This window comes from Lissotriton helveticus, chromosome 5_1 (assembly GCF_964261635.1).
Source record: "Lissotriton helveticus chromosome 5_1, aLisHel1.1, whole genome shotgun sequence".
Taxonomy (NCBI): Eukaryota; Metazoa; Chordata; class Amphibia; order Caudata; family Salamandridae; genus Lissotriton; species Lissotriton helveticus.
The window spans coordinates 599,716,035-599,733,164 of NC_136065.1; positions in this window are offsets into that span (position 1 = coordinate 599,716,035).

Sequence of the window (17,130 nt, forward strand, 5' to 3'; positions counted from 1 at the left end):
CCAATGTACCCAAGTATGCAACTTCTCAGCACTGCATAGGCACAGAAGTCAAAGGCACATTGCATAATGCAGAGAAGGGGCAGCAAAATCAGAGGTGCTGGGGTGACTCTCCCAAAATGCAGCACACACACATAACATGCAGAGCACATCAACACTGACAACAATGTGGCACAAACCGCAACACGTCCACAACAGAACACAGGACACAACTGGTGACGACTGTGTGTAGACACTGGCCAATCACAACTGGCATTGCAGGGAAATGTGAGTTGATAATGTAAAAGTACAAACACAGACATGTCTGTTGTCGAAATGTCCACTGTCCCCCATCAAATAGGCACCTCCTCCCAAACAGCCACAATGTACACAGTCATGCAGTCTGTATGAAAACATGTACAATGCGACAACATTCATGTGAACACAATGTTAAACTGCATCTCCCTTTCACAATGCAGAGGGCAATTCAACACCTCCTGCAGAGCAGCCCGACCCTCTCTTCTCTGATGACGAAGAGGACCACCACAGCTTCGACTCCGAAGCCCTCCAAAAGTTAATTGACAGCCTCCGCAACACTCCTCAAGGAGCAGGGCTGCCCAGCCCAGCTGCACCGAGGACACCCCACCCCTTGCACCAACCAACCACACAGCATGTAGCACCAAACACAACGGCTGCCTACCAGGACCCCCACGAAGAACACATGGTCTTCCAACGCCGTGTGTTGGGGTACCAGGAGCAGCTGGCTGAACAGGTGCGGGTGGGCTTCGACCACATGGCAGACAAACTAGATGTCATGTGGGTGTCTATTCTCATCAGGGACCACTCACAGTCCCTAACGGACACCCACAGTCTGCTCCATGCCATCCAATGGACAATGGCTGACATCATTGGAGCCCTGACTCAGAGACTAGAACAACTGTCCAGTCAGAGAAGCTCTAGCGATGTCACACCGGATTCGTTACACATGCAGAGGTTAATGGAGATCATGGAGTGGGTCAATGCGGAAAGAGAAGCTGCCATGCCTGCACACCAGCGAGTGGTAGATAGTTTCCTCAATTACCTCAAAACCATCCTCATGGCATTGCTGCCACAAGACCTGGTGCTGATGCATGCTGCTGCTACCACTCCATTCACATTTCCGCCCGCTGAAGTGTCAGTGCCATACAGTGTGGCAGACATTCCACCTCCGGCCCCTGAGGTGTCACTGCCACACAGTGCTTGAGAAAGGCCAGCACCACCCACATGTGAGGAACATGGAACAGCAGTAGCATTCAGCTCCGCCATATGGCCGGTTTCAGCTTGGTACTACCCTCTGCATCATCACCTTCCACTGTCCCCCGATGCACCCTGCAACACTTATCTTGGGTCTCGACATGGACTGCCATTTACTGTGTGATGGTCAATGACACATCAATCAGACTGCGGACTGAACACTTCCTCTTCCTTTGGACTTGTCATTCCCTGAAGGGCTCTGGCTGTCCCTCCACGGGACAACATTGTAAAGTGGGGTTTGCATGGCCCTGTACTGCTCCAGATGCAACACTCCATTGAATGTTCCTTAAACATTCTGAATCACACAGATGTGTTGTGTCTATGGTCTTTCAAGTGTGGTAGTATGGATGAATGTAAGGTCAGTGAATTCCTCTTATGTCCATGTAGCTCATGTCATTGGACTTTGGTCACAGGGTGACACATTGCCAAATGTTGTCCGGGTGGTGCCGACGCAACATCAGCTGCACGCGCATTTGTTACTTGCTTGTCCAGCTCTGTACAGAACCATGCCCAGAGCCCCGGGGTCTTTGTACAAACCCGTACGCTGGACCGGCATATTTCAGGCCAGGCCAGTATGCTTACGCTCACAGGGGGGATGACAACGCTGCATGTGCCAGGACTTCTCTGATGTGATCTGCTGACCACAGGTCTAGTTGTCAGCATGCCACAGCCACTCCCTCACAGCTGGTGTACACCCACACCACATCCATCCGGCACACGCGTCACAGGACATGTGACCCAGGCAATAAAAAGGGCACATGATGGCAACCGCACCACGTTACCCAATCATAGAGGGTACATAACTTTTTGGGCACAGACTTGATGGCACCGGATGCACTGCGCCTGGCACAGGCTCACTGCCACAGGACGGTGACTTTTGGTGCACTGAGGTAGGGGCACCTTAAGTGCTGAGCAGGTGTGCAGCCTGCGATGATGCCCCGTACCGGCGGTCCGGACTGCTCAGGTTTTGTGTGCCCTGCTGGACCACAGTGTAGGCCTGAGCCAGCAGACAGCGGGAGCCTACCGCCACGTGGCATGGACATGCTGGTCACAGAGTTAGTGGCACCTCAGGGATTGAGCGGGTGTGCAGCCTAGGATGATGCCCTGTGCACTGGTATGTCCTCTGCCATGGCGAAATCAAGACCCAGCACCAAAAGTTAAACCTGGTGGCCTGCGGAGTGGGGCTGCATGATGTGGAGGGTGCTATGTCTGCAGGCCCCGGGATTGGGGCTTCCAATGGCATGTGGTGGGCCCTCTTTTCTACACGCCGGTGACGGAAGGTGAGCAGTGAGGCCTCGGTGCGCAGGAGCGGGCATGCACCGCTGGGCAGCGGGAATGGCTGGGGTACAGCTGCCTGGGTGCGCAGGGGCGGGCATACACTGCTGGGTGGTGGGAGGGGCTGAGGTGCAGTTGCCTGGGTACGCAGGGGTGGACAGGCGATGATGTTGTGTGCAATTGTATGTACTTTGCCATTCTTGTATCTCGACTCTGTTTCAGATGACTGCTCTGTTTCAGATGTGGGAGCTGGAGAACTGCACTACATGCCTGCACATGGTTGGAGACACACCAGTGGCAGCAGGTGAGCAGTTGGCCTGGGTGCGCAGTGTCGGCACTCTCTCTCCCTGTCCATCTCTTCTGTGTCTCTCTCCCTCTCCCTGTCCGTCTATCTCTCTCTCCCTCTCTTTCTCTCTTTCTCATTCTCTCTCTCTATGCCCGTCTATCTCTCTCTCCATCTCTCTGTCCGTCTCTCTCCCTTTCTCTGTCTGTCTATCTCTCTCTCCCTCTCTTCCTCTCTCTCTCTCTCCTTCACCCTCTCTCTATCCGCCTGTCTCTCTCTCTGTCTGTCTATCTCTCTCTCCCTCTCGTTCTCTCTCTCTCTTTCACTCTCTCTCTCTGTCCATCTATCTCCCTCTCCCTCTCTTTGTCTGTCTATCTCTCTCTCCCTCTCTTTCTCCCTCTCTCTTTCACTCTCTCTCTCTGCGTCTATCTCTCCATCCCTCTCTCTGTTCGTCTATCTCTCTCTCCCTCTCTCTGTCCGTCTATCTCTCTCCTTCTCTTTCTCTCTCTCTCCTTCGCTCTCTCTCTGTCCCTTGATGTGCGCAGGACAGACCTTCTCATCATGATTTTTGTCTTGCAGGCTGTGACCTACGGATTGTCCCGAGGGAAGCGCCATGTGTCTTCATTTCTGTTCTGTTTCTTTGAATACATTTTCATTTGTTGATTTGAAGGCGAATGTGTGATGCTCATTTTTGTGATGACACATGCATGTCACCAGATGTGATTGTGCGACATTAGGCGGAATATTTGGTACATGATTCCTTGTAGTTGATGTGGCATGTCTTTGGCTGGAGGGAGGAGGCCTGGGGTAGGGGGGTCCTTGGGGTGGTGGGTGTTGTGGCCCTCTTGGGTGTCCGGCCTGCCTGATCGTTGGCTCCATGGTATCTGTTGCCCTTCAGGTGTGGCTCTGGCCTTGGCTCCTTTTTCTGGTGCAGGCTGTGGTCCAATTTTACACCAGGTCAGAGCAGGTGTTAGTTTCCTGCTGCGCCTTATCGCATGTTTTGTGGTCGTATCGACGATCTGGCTGGTCGTTGAGAATGTTGCGGAGTGGTGTTGTTGCAGCTTTTTGCATGGGATTACCTAATCTGCATCTCATTAGCGATAGTTGCAGGGGTCATCAGTAGCAATGTTTTTTGTGGCTGCTATCGCAGGTAAACTGGTGATATGGGCTGTTGACACCAGCTTGTGAAGGGGGGGATAAATTTATCGCCACTTTGGCTGAGATAAACTGGTGATATGGTCTGTTAGCACCAACTTGTGATTGGGGTGATACATTTATTGCGACTTTGGCTGCTATAAAGTGCTGTTAACTCGGCGATAACTCCTGGAGAATATGCCCCTGAGTTTCCTGGAGTCATTCCCTGGGAGTGTGGAAGACTGGCTGAGACTAGATCGGCCGGTTGGATGGCTTAGCACACGTGTTTAAAGTTAATGTTCTGAAGGTCAGATAATTGTGATGTGAGTGACTGCTGGAAGGAAGTTCACTCCACACCTCTGAGCACTGGATTGCAAAGCAATGTCATTCGCTTGTACGAACTGTTGTTCTTTGGTGTGTAATAGGCTTTAAAGTGAGGAGTAGGTTCTCCCCCAGTGAGTACCTTTTATCTTTTTTTAAGAAATATTTGGAATTCCATTGCTCCACTTGTACGTGAAGCAGAACATTTTGCATCTATCCTGGGCATTCGTAGAGAAATAGTGAGGCTTTGATGGGTGGATCCGGTGGTCTGCTAAGGGTTCTAGATTGCCATTAGTTTTGATGCGCCCTTTTGGGCCTCCCAGTAGAAGGGGGAGCTGGCATTCTGGATCTCTCAGTGTGGATTTAGGGATAGCCAGCGTTCACATAGTCAAAGATTGAGCTGAGAGTTGCTCTAGCACAGATTCAGTTGTTCTTGGCTGCCACAGTAGAGAGTTGGAGGTATATTTAATAAAACATCACACAGCGTAACAAGTCACCTTGCTGCACTGCGTGATAGGGAAATGGCAGGAATGTGTTGTACTTGACAATGTACAGTGCATTCCTGTCTTTTCCTAGCACTGGCAAATAATGTACTGCCTAGCCCCAATGCAGGTACAGTTGGTGCAAGGGTGACTATGTTGTAAGCACGATTGATTTTGTGTAGCAAGGGGCACCTTCCTGCACACAAACAATCCCTTGAGGTATTTTCCTCTTTCAATGTGTGCTGCAGAATGCAGCCCACATGGAAAGAGCAAAAAATGTGGGGAAATAAACATATTTATCCTTGTTACCACTGGAGTCAAGCTATCCAGGCTGAAGAAGGCTGATAGCCAGAAACCGGTCCTTGGATGCTTGATTCCGGTCTAGGAAAGACATGGCTTGGTAGTTCGGGCTGGACTGTTCCCATGAGGCACAGGGTCAAGGCTGATTTGCATATAGCCATTGTCTGACCTAGGGTGGTGTGGAGTGCAAAAAAACGATGGATTTAGGCCCAGATCTTTGTACTGGGGTGAATGTAAGACATTGTTCTGCATTCTGTCCATCAACTGTGTTTTTTGCAATTTTCACCTGGGGAGGCATAGCAGTTTTGGTGCATTACCAGGTCAACCACTATTGGTAAAACTGGGATTCATCATAATCCATAGGTGTTGTGTGGGAACACCCATGCACCACCCATGCAACACCTACCTGGGCAGAGTATCACAGCTATTTGCTCTGCGTTGCGTTAATCCAGATCTATGGTGCAAGTGCAATGCAACTACTTGATAAATAGGGTCCGAGGGATGTGTGAAGAGTAGCGGTGGTGTAAGCAGGGTATTATCCAATCTGAGCATCAGTGTGTTATGCTGGAGGACTCTCTGGCTTCAGACTTTAAGCATGGTGGACTATTGCACAGAAATGTCCCTATTTAGGAACATTAGTTTTATTGTATGCCCCACTAGGGCGACAATGCTCACAGTAAGCCACAGTTTACAAAGCATTCAACATGGCAAGCCAGATCCGTGTCATCAGGACAGTAGCGCTGGAACAATTTTCAGAGTGGGGTGCAGCCCTCAATGTTACATCGGTGAAGTCATCGGATTGTGAAAAATCCAAGAGTCACACTACAAACAAATATAGCAAATGAAGCATGTCCATTCAGCAGGTGAGTCTTAAGGGTGTGGTATGTAGCTGGTAGTGGGGTGTTTGAGCACCCTGTTACAAAGCATCATGTGGAATTGCGATATCATTTACAGACATCACATTTTTCATTGAAAATGGCCACACATTTTGCACTGACGTGCAGTTTTACTTATACGTCTATATAGCACAACCAATAATGTGTGAAAATAAGGCTTCACTAATATTTATCATTTGCACATCACAAAGAAATGTGTATTGATTTGTTTTGGTCCTATTAAAATATTTTCTTTGTTGCCATCACACTCCAAAATTATAAAAATGTGTCTCACTTGTGCTTTGCTAACTACTGATATGTTTTTAAATGTTTGTACAGTGATCATGTGTTTCACAACCTGTTCGATACCAGGAAACATTGAAATAGAAATGAGACTGGATTCTACATGCAGTAGTCCAGTTTCTTAATGTTGAGTCTGATTTTACCAACATATAATAACAAAGAAAAACACCCAGGTGAGATCCTCCAGAAAGTGCAGAAAAGGACGACAATAGAAATCATTATGCTTGAGTTCCCAGGCAAAGCCATGATTGATAGTTGACCCGGGTTTGCAGTCCCATAAATATTAAAGTTTGCATATCTTGCCCCAGAGGGCTTCCCGTTAGTTCAGCCATCACTAGAATGAGAATTCTCCTTGAAATTTTTTATATCCATATGATACATGTTTTTCAGCTCAAGGCTGCACTCAAATCTAAATATCTTTGTTCAGTAATCCAAAATTTCCAATGTTCTATTCAGTCCACACCTGTGGAAACAATAAAATTGAAAAGACTAAGGGCCAGATGTAGGTAATTCCTATTTACCGACTCTTAAATACCGAATCGTTATTTAAGAGTAGCTAAATAGGAAGGAGGCATATGTAGGTAATTCTTATTTTCCAATTACCGATTCGGTAAGATTCGGTATTTACCGATTCTGTAAATACCGAATCGGTATTTCACATTGATTCCTATGGGCATTGAAGCCCATAGGAATCAATGGGAAATACAGAATCGGTATTTACAGAATCAGTAAATACCGAATCCTGGCAGGGGGAACGGGGTGTCACTTTGACACCCTGTAGCACCCCAATTGCAGGCTTGTGTGCCATGTGGCACACATACAAGCCCTAAGGGCATGTCTGTGTGTCACATGGCATAGGTGTACATGCACAGATGTTCATGTACACTGGAATTCGGTATTTTACCACCCAATAGGATTGGGTGGTAAAATAAGAATTCCTAAGGGCCTGTGGCACTGCACACTGTGCCACCTACATATGGATTTACAGAATCGGTATATTTACCGATTCAGTAAAATACCGAAGTGGTAAATTTACCGAATCGGTAAATATACCGATTCTGTAAATAACGACCCACCTACATCTCAAAAGCCAAATACCGGTCGGTATCGGCCGAAATCGTCCGTTACCGACCGGTATTTGGCTACCTACATCTGGCCCAAAGCCTTCATATAAATTTATATTTATCTAAAAAACAAAGAGGTAAAGCTAATGTGTCATATTCAATGAAACTTTTCATTCATCGAGGTGCAAGTGTAATTCCACACCCATATAAAGTACTGCCAGTTCTAAATTACCCAGTTTGGTTATATATCATGATTCTAGTCCCCACAATATTCACTTTGTGTCAGTTACTCTCGGTTTTTGTACATGGCAAACTACAAAGTAGCATTTAAATTTTTCATTACCATCAAGCATTTCCGTGAATTGTCTTGCCACATGTAGTTTAAGTCACAGTTCTTATGGCCCTCTGGTGCTCAAGGACTCTAATATATGTTGGAAAAAATGGTGCTCATCGCATAGCACTTGTTGCAGGGGCAATTTAGGACATACACCACTGTTCTACATTTCAAGGATTTTGTGTATTTTTCTGGGTTTCACTGACAGTAGAGTATTTTGCTCATACATATTAGCACCTTTCTTGTAGGCTTTACATTCCAAACATTTCTTAAAACCTGTTGTTTGCTGTAACCAACTGTTGATATTTCTAGCTGTAGAGTAGCGACAGGAAGTCTGTCAGAGATTTGTCTTTCTGAAATATAATTGTTGGTCTTTTCCTCACTGTATGCCCAAACATTGGGTCTAGCTAAAGGAACTGCCAATGTCTCTGGAGTATTTTTCTTCTCTCCTATTGTTGTTTACCATATGTAGTAGTTATTGTAGTACTCTATGAATTTCCTTTAATTTAATCCTCCTGTTCTGACTCCTTAAGAATATCTGTATGATAGACCCCAGCTTGGAAACAGCCCCTTATTGCCTTCCTATCAGCTATATACAGTTTACAGCTGCAATTTCTGTTGGCCCACAAATACTAATTTTCTGGGGTGTCAGATGGAATATCTGAAAGTGTAATGTTCTATTCCCAAAGATCTCCTTTCTATATATAGTAGGCTGCAACTTATGATTGACGACCATGATCTTCAGATCCAAGAAAATAATCTCACTGGTAATTTGCAAATTCATATCATTTTATTTTAAACAAGTTATGAATCTTAAGGCTTAATGTTCAGAACCATGGCAGATTTAAAAAATGTTTTCAATGAAGCGAAGCAACAAAACTACTTACTTCATATTTAATCCTACAGAGTCCCTCCTGGCAACATGATCCTCCCAACAGCCATGAACAAGTTTGCATAGCTGAGGGCGTAGCTGGTGGTCATCATTGTTCTTCGGTATTGTCTGTACATTTTTCACCAAAGAGCAAGAGTTTTTCAGTTAAGCACGATTTCATCACCATAGATGAAATTATTTTGTTTTGGTGATAGTAATGAATTTTAGGAAGCCTAAATTACATTGAGTAGCCAGTAAAATCTGCTTGTCTGATGGACATGTAAGGGACAAGCTGTCAAGCACTATTAAAAGAAATGCTGGTTCTCAGGGAATGCAGGAAACTTTTCTAGGAAAATCTTATCTTTTATGTAAGCTGTTAATGACTGTACATGTGGTAATAACAAAAGATCAGTATATAGTGAGGAGTTCTCAAATAGACATTTCCTTAGGATGCCCAGGGGAGTTTATTCTTTCCTTGCAGACCTTGAGAAGTAGGTACAGGGCTGGTGTTACAGAGTTTTCAACCTTTTTCATCCTCACAGGAAGGAGCTTTCGAGTGCGGCAGGGCGACCACTATTCCAAAGGGGTGCCGCTGGGTCAGGGCGTGCCGCAGGGCTCGTCCCTGAGCCCGACCCTTTTCAACTTATATGTGGCGCCCGTTGCATAGATTGTGGAGAGCTATGGCCTCCAATTGGTGACATACGCTGACGATACGCAGCTGGTCATCTCCCTGTCGCACGCGCCCTGTCTTGCTGCGGATGGCTTCCAGTCGTGCATGAAAGATCTGGCCGATTGGATGGCCGCAAATTGCTTGAAGCTAAACGGCAGCAAGACAGAGGTGCTGGTGGTAGGGAGAGCCCAGTCGGCCTGGTCGTCAGCTTGGTGGCCATCTTGTCTCGGACCTACTCCCACCCCCTGTTCGGGCCTCAGATCAATCGGGTAGTCGGAGTCTGTTTTGGGGTCCTGAAGAGAATGAAGAAGGTTTTAGACCTTCTGCCATTGGAAGCGCGTCAAACCTTAGTGCATGCCTTGGTGACCGCAAGGCTTGACTACGCGAACTTGCTGTACCTTGGGGCACCGAGTAAAAGCATTGCACGTTTTCAAGTGCTGCAGAATGCGGCGGCACGCCTGATTCTTAGGCTGCCCAAAAGGGCACCCTCGAAGCTGGCTCTACGAAAACTCCACTGGCTTCCGGTAAAGAGCAGAGTTGAGTATAAAGCTCTCTGCACGTGTCATCGGATTTTGTATGGTAGGGCGCCCCGACCTTTGCAGAAATTGATCGAAGCCTATGAACCTCCTAGAGCGCTCAGATCTGCGGGCGGAGGACTGCTGAGGACTCCCAGGGTAAAGAAAGCTCGGATGGGAGGCAGGTCCTTTAGGCACCTGGCCCCCAACCACTGGAACAAACTCCCAGTAGACCTTCGCCTGGAACAAGCAGAAACGAGATTCCGAGCTAAGTTAAAAACCTACCTCTACACCAGATAACTTTGGCCTGCCAGTACTGTTTGCCCCTGTTTTTTTGTTTCTCTCACCGTCAGCGCGGGAACACGCCGGTGCGCGTAACTCAGCGCTTTACAAATGCCCCTATTATTATTATTATTATAGGAACCTATACTTGTCTCTCTCAATTAGACCACTATCCAATCAGTCGTACGAATCATCAAGAAACCTTGATTTCACTTAGATATATCATTGCAAATGTGTTGTTTCATAACAATCAGAATTGTATAGTTGCCTGTAGATGTCTTTCTCATACATTACTTTGGGGCACAATGCTATGTTGTCTTGCTTGTCTGATTAGTTAGTACCCACATCATTTTCATTTGGTAAAGATGTTATCACTGTTTCATACATATTAACCTTCCTTTGGATTTATGAAGTTTTCTATTTGTTTTTAAACATACATTTTTAATATCTGAGCCACCACTGTTGGAATGTGTTCAAGCTCTTGAAGCATCGAAGGTAAAAAGGCTGAGGGAGATCTAAACACTGCCACTTGCACTATCAACAACAACTTCAGTAAGTTTCCTAATAGCTACAATGTCATTAGTATCTAATTCAAGAGTTAATAATACCTCCATTTACATCAGAGACCATTAAGATCCAGCTCCTTGTATATTCCCTTCCTTGTATCTCATTTTACTAGATGCAAAGTAGTTGCTTACTTTGAGATTCCTAATAAGTTTGAACACATCAATTCGGGTTTTTGGATAATCAAACATGGTTTGTGGTTTCAAGACTAAAAGATAAACATAATCTTAAGATTTTTTTTTTGTTGTTTGTCTTCATATCACCTCAAAAAAGCAAATGCCCTCCTGATCTCAACTTCACCTACTGCTTATATCGGGGGTCTGTTGTCAATCAATGTCTTTTTTTTTCTTGTCCTCATACCACCACTGTTTGCAAAGTCAAGCCTGACATCCGACCTGAACCACCCCAGGCTATTTGCAGTACCACATATAGTCCTGCGTACCAGTCCAACCAGTTTCCTGGTTGCTGATTCCACGCACGTGTAATCATAGGACACAAGGGATTAAGTTCTTATTGTACCATTCCAGTTCAAAAATCATACCACATCTTAGTATATGTACCAGCGTCAATTCCTATGTCCATTTTGCTGATAGTTTTAACCGCCTGGAGCCAGTCCAAACCGTGAGGTGGTGTAGAATCAATCCATTTTTTACAGATTTCTCTCCTGACGAGAAGGATCAGATAAAAAGTAGGGCCCTCCTATATGCCGATAAAGGCAAGGTCGACTGATCCTCCAGCCCTATCATGACCAATTTTAAGCTCATTTTAATATTAGTATGCAGGATTTCATTTATTACTTCTCAACCGAAGACCAATAGTCCGGTATTAGGGGGCATTCGAAAAACACATGCCAATTATCTGCACTTAACATACCACATCAATGACATCTTGGGGCTGCGGCAAGTTGTCAATCAATGTCTGCGCCAGCTTACCAACCAGCGCCATACATCAGGAGCTGACCGAGAGGTTTCATTATAAGACATCATGGTCTTCCGTTAGAGTCCAATAAACTCCAGAATAACGCAAATTTGGCCTTCCTCTTATTCCATTCAACCTTTTGGTCCAGATCCCTGAACTATCTCACAGAGTTCCACCACTCCCTCGAAATAGGAGGTAAGAACTGGCACCACATTTTACATATCTCCCTCCTTGCCAAAAGGATCAAGTAGAATATCAGCTGATTTTGAAGCATCCGAAGCGCCCCCAGATATAGATCCTGACTGCATCATGCCAAACATGATTAAAGTAGGTCTTATCTCTACGTCCACCCCGAAAATATTTGAGATTGTCTTACCAACATTCCTCCAGAAATTATCCAAGACCAGCCAGTTGGCAAACATGTGGATGTCATCCGCCTCTCGAGCTTCACACTTTTTACATTTGTACTCCCCCTCAACTCTTATCTTAGCCACTTTCGCCAGGGTTCAATAGAGTTTGGCAGAGAATCCTAAAACCTAATGCAAAAATGTGGTATGAGCTCCGGTCCCTTTTAGTTACCTCATACTATTGCGATTGGGCGCCAGTGTGGGACTCAAGTGGAACTCCAGAGTGTTTATTTGATAGTCTTGCAAAACGCCTGAAAGCTTGTGGGATAACACAATGGTGGAAGGGGGCAAGTGGAGGGATCTGAAAAGTAGAACCCTCTCTAGCTTTCATTTCTAGCAGATATCAGCGTGGCTCAGAAATCAGAGGTGGTCGGTCTGCAGAGAAAAATCTATGGAGATGGATCTTCATGATCCAAAACCAAGAAAGAAGGAAGTATCATACTGGTACAGATACCTGGTTGCAGCAGCAGAAGAAAGCATGAGACCCCTGTAGTGTGCACCAAAGGAGGCAAGGGAGGCGTTGATAATAATCTCAAAGTATTTATTCAGGTATGAAGATCAGTCAGTCATATAGCACACGACCTCAGCCTCAGCTGCAGTCACCGTGACACACGGCTCCAATGACAGTCGCGGCGCTCGCCTTGGAACGCTCGCAGTGGTGACATTCTACATGATGTCACCACGGAGCGTTCCACTGCGTCATGGGACAGGAGGGTGGCGGGTGAACACAGTGGAAGATACCACACATCCCCCTTCCCTACAACAATGCAAATAGTCAACAAGAACATTATCAGGACATACCCCACAATTATTTAGTCACATATTGCTCCAGATGTCTGGGCGGTCTAACCACTCTCTGGCTTGTCCTGCTAGCCGTGTGAGTTATTACAAAACGCTTCCTAGGAAGCAGTTCTCTTTGCACCTGGGGCTTATCCTCTCTCACTCCCACCCTGCCAGAGTCTTCCCTGGGGGGATGGTACCTCACTACTCTTCCCAAGTTCCAAATCTTCCCCTCCTGGGTTTTCACTGCGTTTCTGAACAATTTAACAATCTTTGTAGGTCTGCTGAACTCCGACCAACTCGCCCTCCGTGTGGGTGCTCTGATTTTTATGTCATCTCCCACCCTGAACCCCGCTTCAAGGGTGGAGTGCAATCTATCGAACCTTTCCTTCCGTTCCAACATGGCTTTGCCCTGTCTGTCTAGCGCTTTCGCCTCTCTAGAGTGATTAGTCCATCCTTTGTGACAACCCATCCACCCAGGTGATAGTTTTGTGTTAGGTCTTCTCGCTCTGAGTAATTCAAAAGGGGTTGCTCCCTCCCGTCATCTGGTGTGGGGTCAGACGGTAGGCTTCCAGACGTTTCGTGATTTCTTCTTTCCAGATCAGGCCATTGGTCTTGGCTAATTAGATGCTATCTTTTAGGGTCTTATTGAATCGTTCTACCATTCAGTTGGTTTCGGGGTGGTAAAGCACACAGCGCTTGTGTACAATCCCACAGCTCTAAAGGAAGTCCTTCATCTCCCTTGAGCACAGCTGTACTCTATTGTCTGTCAGTAAGCTGCTTGGTGATCCTTCCCTGAGGAATAGCTCCCGCAAAAACTCGACAACAGTTTTAGTGGTGATTTCCGGTACTATCTTCACCTCTGGCCACCTTGAGTACAAATCCACTAGGACCGGGATGTATGGAGTGCGTAGTTCTCCAGTCAGCGGGCCTATTATGTCCAGTGCCACTTCATCCCACGGTCCCGAGGGGGGTGGCCTGCAAACCAGAGGCGGTGTGTGTTGTTTCAAAACCTTATCGCTAACCGTGCAAGGGATGCAATCTCTCCCTTTCCTTTCGATTTCATGGTCCATGCACGGCCACCAGTAGTCCTCTCACATTCTCTGTTTGGTCTTGGTGATGCCCAAATGTCCGTCGTGGGCTAAATCCACCAATTGTTCTCTCACCGCTCTGGGTGGGATCAGCGTTGTGCCTCTGAACAGACATCCGTCAACCTCAGACAGTTCTTCCCTGACCATCCAAAACAGGCGTAGAGTTTCGCTTCGCTTGTCTTTGTGTCTCCATGTCCCTTTTACTCTCTCACATACTCTCATCAATAGGTCATCTGCCTCCAAGGCCTCTTTCCACGATTCTTCACTTATGGCCCCTTGAGTGATCACGCACACGTTCTCTGTTTGGAATTCTTCCTTGTCTTCACTACTCTTGTCCTCGGACTCGTCTTCCGCCTTTTCTTCTACCAGTCGCGAGAGGCAGTCCGCCGCAAGATTCTTCGTTCCAGGTACATATTCAACACAGAAAGTGTATTCCTGCAAGTTTACCACCCATCGCCTGATTCTGCTCGAAATCGCGTCAAGTCCCTTCTTGTTGAACACTTTAACTAGAGGCTTGTGATCTGTACGCAGGGTGAACTGGGTACCCCAGATGAAGTCTCTGAATTTGCTCATGGCCCAGTGTGCCGCCAACCCCTCTTTCTCGATCACCGAGTAGTTTGTTTCGTACTTCTGTAGTGATCTGGATGCGAAGGCTATGGTTTCTTCTCCCTTCGCCCCTACTTGAGAAAGGACAGCTCCTAGTCCTTTCGAACTCGCATCAGTGGTTACCACGGTCTTTCTGTTTGGAATAAACACTTTCAGGCTGGGTGCTTCTGCCAGTGCTCTCTTTACCTCCCCAAACTCTTTCTGACACTCTTCATCCCAATCGAACACCACGTCTTTCTTGAGCAGGGGGCGTATTGTAAATGTTCTGCCTGTGAAGTTCCTTACGAACTTACTGTAGAATTCCAGCATTCCCATGAACGACTTTATTTCCTCCTTGTTTTTTAGAGGCATCAGGTTTGTTATGGTGTTCTGCAACTCAGCTTTTGGGCGGATCCCATCTGGCGTCACTTTGTGCCCCAGAAAGTCTAGCTCCTTGCACCCAATCCTGCACTTTTCCCTTTTCACGGTGAGGCCTTGGTCTTTAAATCTCGCCAGTACTTGCCTCAACCTTCTGTCATGTTGTTCGTCGTCTCTACCAAACACGAGTACGTCGTCCTGGTAACATAAGATGCCGGGAATACCTCTAAGTATGCTCCCCATGATTCTCTGGAACATCGCAGCTGTGGAGACCAGCCCAAAAGGCATTCTCTTGAATTTAAATGCGCCCATGGGAGTCACAAACGAAGTAAGTTCTTGTGAGTCTTCGTGGAGCTTGATTTGGAAGTAGGCCGAGGTTAGATCCAGCGTTGAGAATATCCTAGCTCCTTCCAGCATACTCATCATTTGTGTGATGTTTGGCAGGGGGAATTCGTCCACGACCAACTCCTTGTTCAATGCCCTGAGGTCGATGCATAGGCGGACCGATCCATCCTATTTTCTTGCTGCGACGATCGGCGCGAGCCATTCCGCTGCTTCCACTGGCTCTATGATCCCCAGGTTGCACAGCTTTTCTAGTTCACCTCTGACTGCTTCTTGAAGGAAGGTTCCTCACCTTGGCTACCACCGGTACAGCGTTTTCCTTCAGTTTTATCCTTTGGGAGTAGTTCTTCAGGCACCCCAATTCGTCGTTGAACACCTCCTTGAATTCCGTCTCAATGCTGTCCCTGGTTCCTTTCACTTCTTGTACCAAGATTTTTGGGGTTTTGTTAGGGTCAAGGTATATGCCTAACTCCTTTTGTGCTTGCCACCCCAGGATGTTGTCTCCCTTGGAGGATACGTACACCTTCGCAGCTGTGAGTCTATCTTTATACTCTATTGTGCCCCAGAAGTAGCCCTTCTTGCTAATGGGTTGACCACTGTACCCCCCTGGTTTAACGTTCATTCTGCTCAACCTAATCTTACCCTTGGCCACCCTTTCAAACTCTTAGACTAAGAAGATAACAACTTCTGTTCCTAATGGACCAAACACAATTCCATTTTAAAACATGTAAACTAGGAAAATTTACACTTGAGCCCACAAGGTGGCACTGTCGGTGTGAAAGCTCTCATTCGGTCAGACTCACACTCTTGTTAAACGGTATTAGTCAGTGACAGGAAGTGCCCTAGTATTGCTCTGTACCATTGACCGCCTGCTCTCCGTTAGCGATTCCCCCACTTTTTAAGAGTAGGCAGTCGCGCAGCACTTCCAACGCTCTCTCTCCAGACTTCACACGCTCGTGTAAATTACTCAGTCACATGCATGTATTTACTCTCCAATTTTATAGTCTTTTACGGACATTACCTTTATCTTCTCGTAATGCCTCTTTATTTTTCTCTTTCACCATTCGTTGTTCTCCTGACCTTAAAATATTCCTGTTCCCCAACTTCGCAATGTTCAGTGTTGAGGTCGTCTGTGCCTTCCCCTTTCATCCTCGTTGCCAGTGTAGTGTGCACCAAAGGAGGCGAGGGAGGCGTTGATAATAATCTCGAAGTATTTATTCAGGTATGAAGATCAGTCAGTCATATAGCACACGACCTCAGCTACAGCTGGAGTGACCGTGACACACGGCTCCAATGACAGTCACGGCGCTCGCCTTGGAATGCTCGCAGTGGCGACATTCTACATGATGTCACCACGGAGCATTCCACGGCGGCATGGGACAGGAGGGTGGCGGGTGAACACAGTGGAAGATACCACAACCCCCTTACCTGGTCCGGGAAGGATTCTTGCAAAGTGCAGAGCTGGAAAAGTCATGGCAAGTATCTATGAGCATGCTTAATTCTTTAATTAAATCTGCTGCATTAAGAAGAAACCACTTTTTCACTTTACACAGAGTCTATATTGGACCCTAGCAAAGTTGGTCAAGATTTGATTTTCACCTGAACTCAGTGTCCTATTTGATAGTGTAATTACTGTGTTGGTAGAGGTATTAGCCATCAGTTCTTCGGCCTCATCCTCATTATCCTGTTTGTTGGACCTCCCCTTTATTTCTCCCTTCTTTGTCATCTATTTCATTTCCAAACTGTCTTTTGTGTTTGCTCTTTGCATTCAGTAATCCACCTGCTCTTTAGTACAATGTCATCATGCAGAAATTCTCTAAAAATACATTAGTTTGTCAACTTATGGTGTTTATGTTCCTTTTCCAGCCTCTATTTCCTAATCGAACTGACATTGGAGCACACATCGAACTGACATTGGAGCACACATCGAACTGACATTGGAGCACACTTCGATCTGACATTGGAGCACACATCAGTGGTTATGGACGTATTCCTGTCTCGCATCCTCAGACCTCTTTGCAAAGGTATAGACTTGACCTGTTGTGTAGTCTATTTTATCTCTATGGCATTTTCATGCCTTTTTTCCT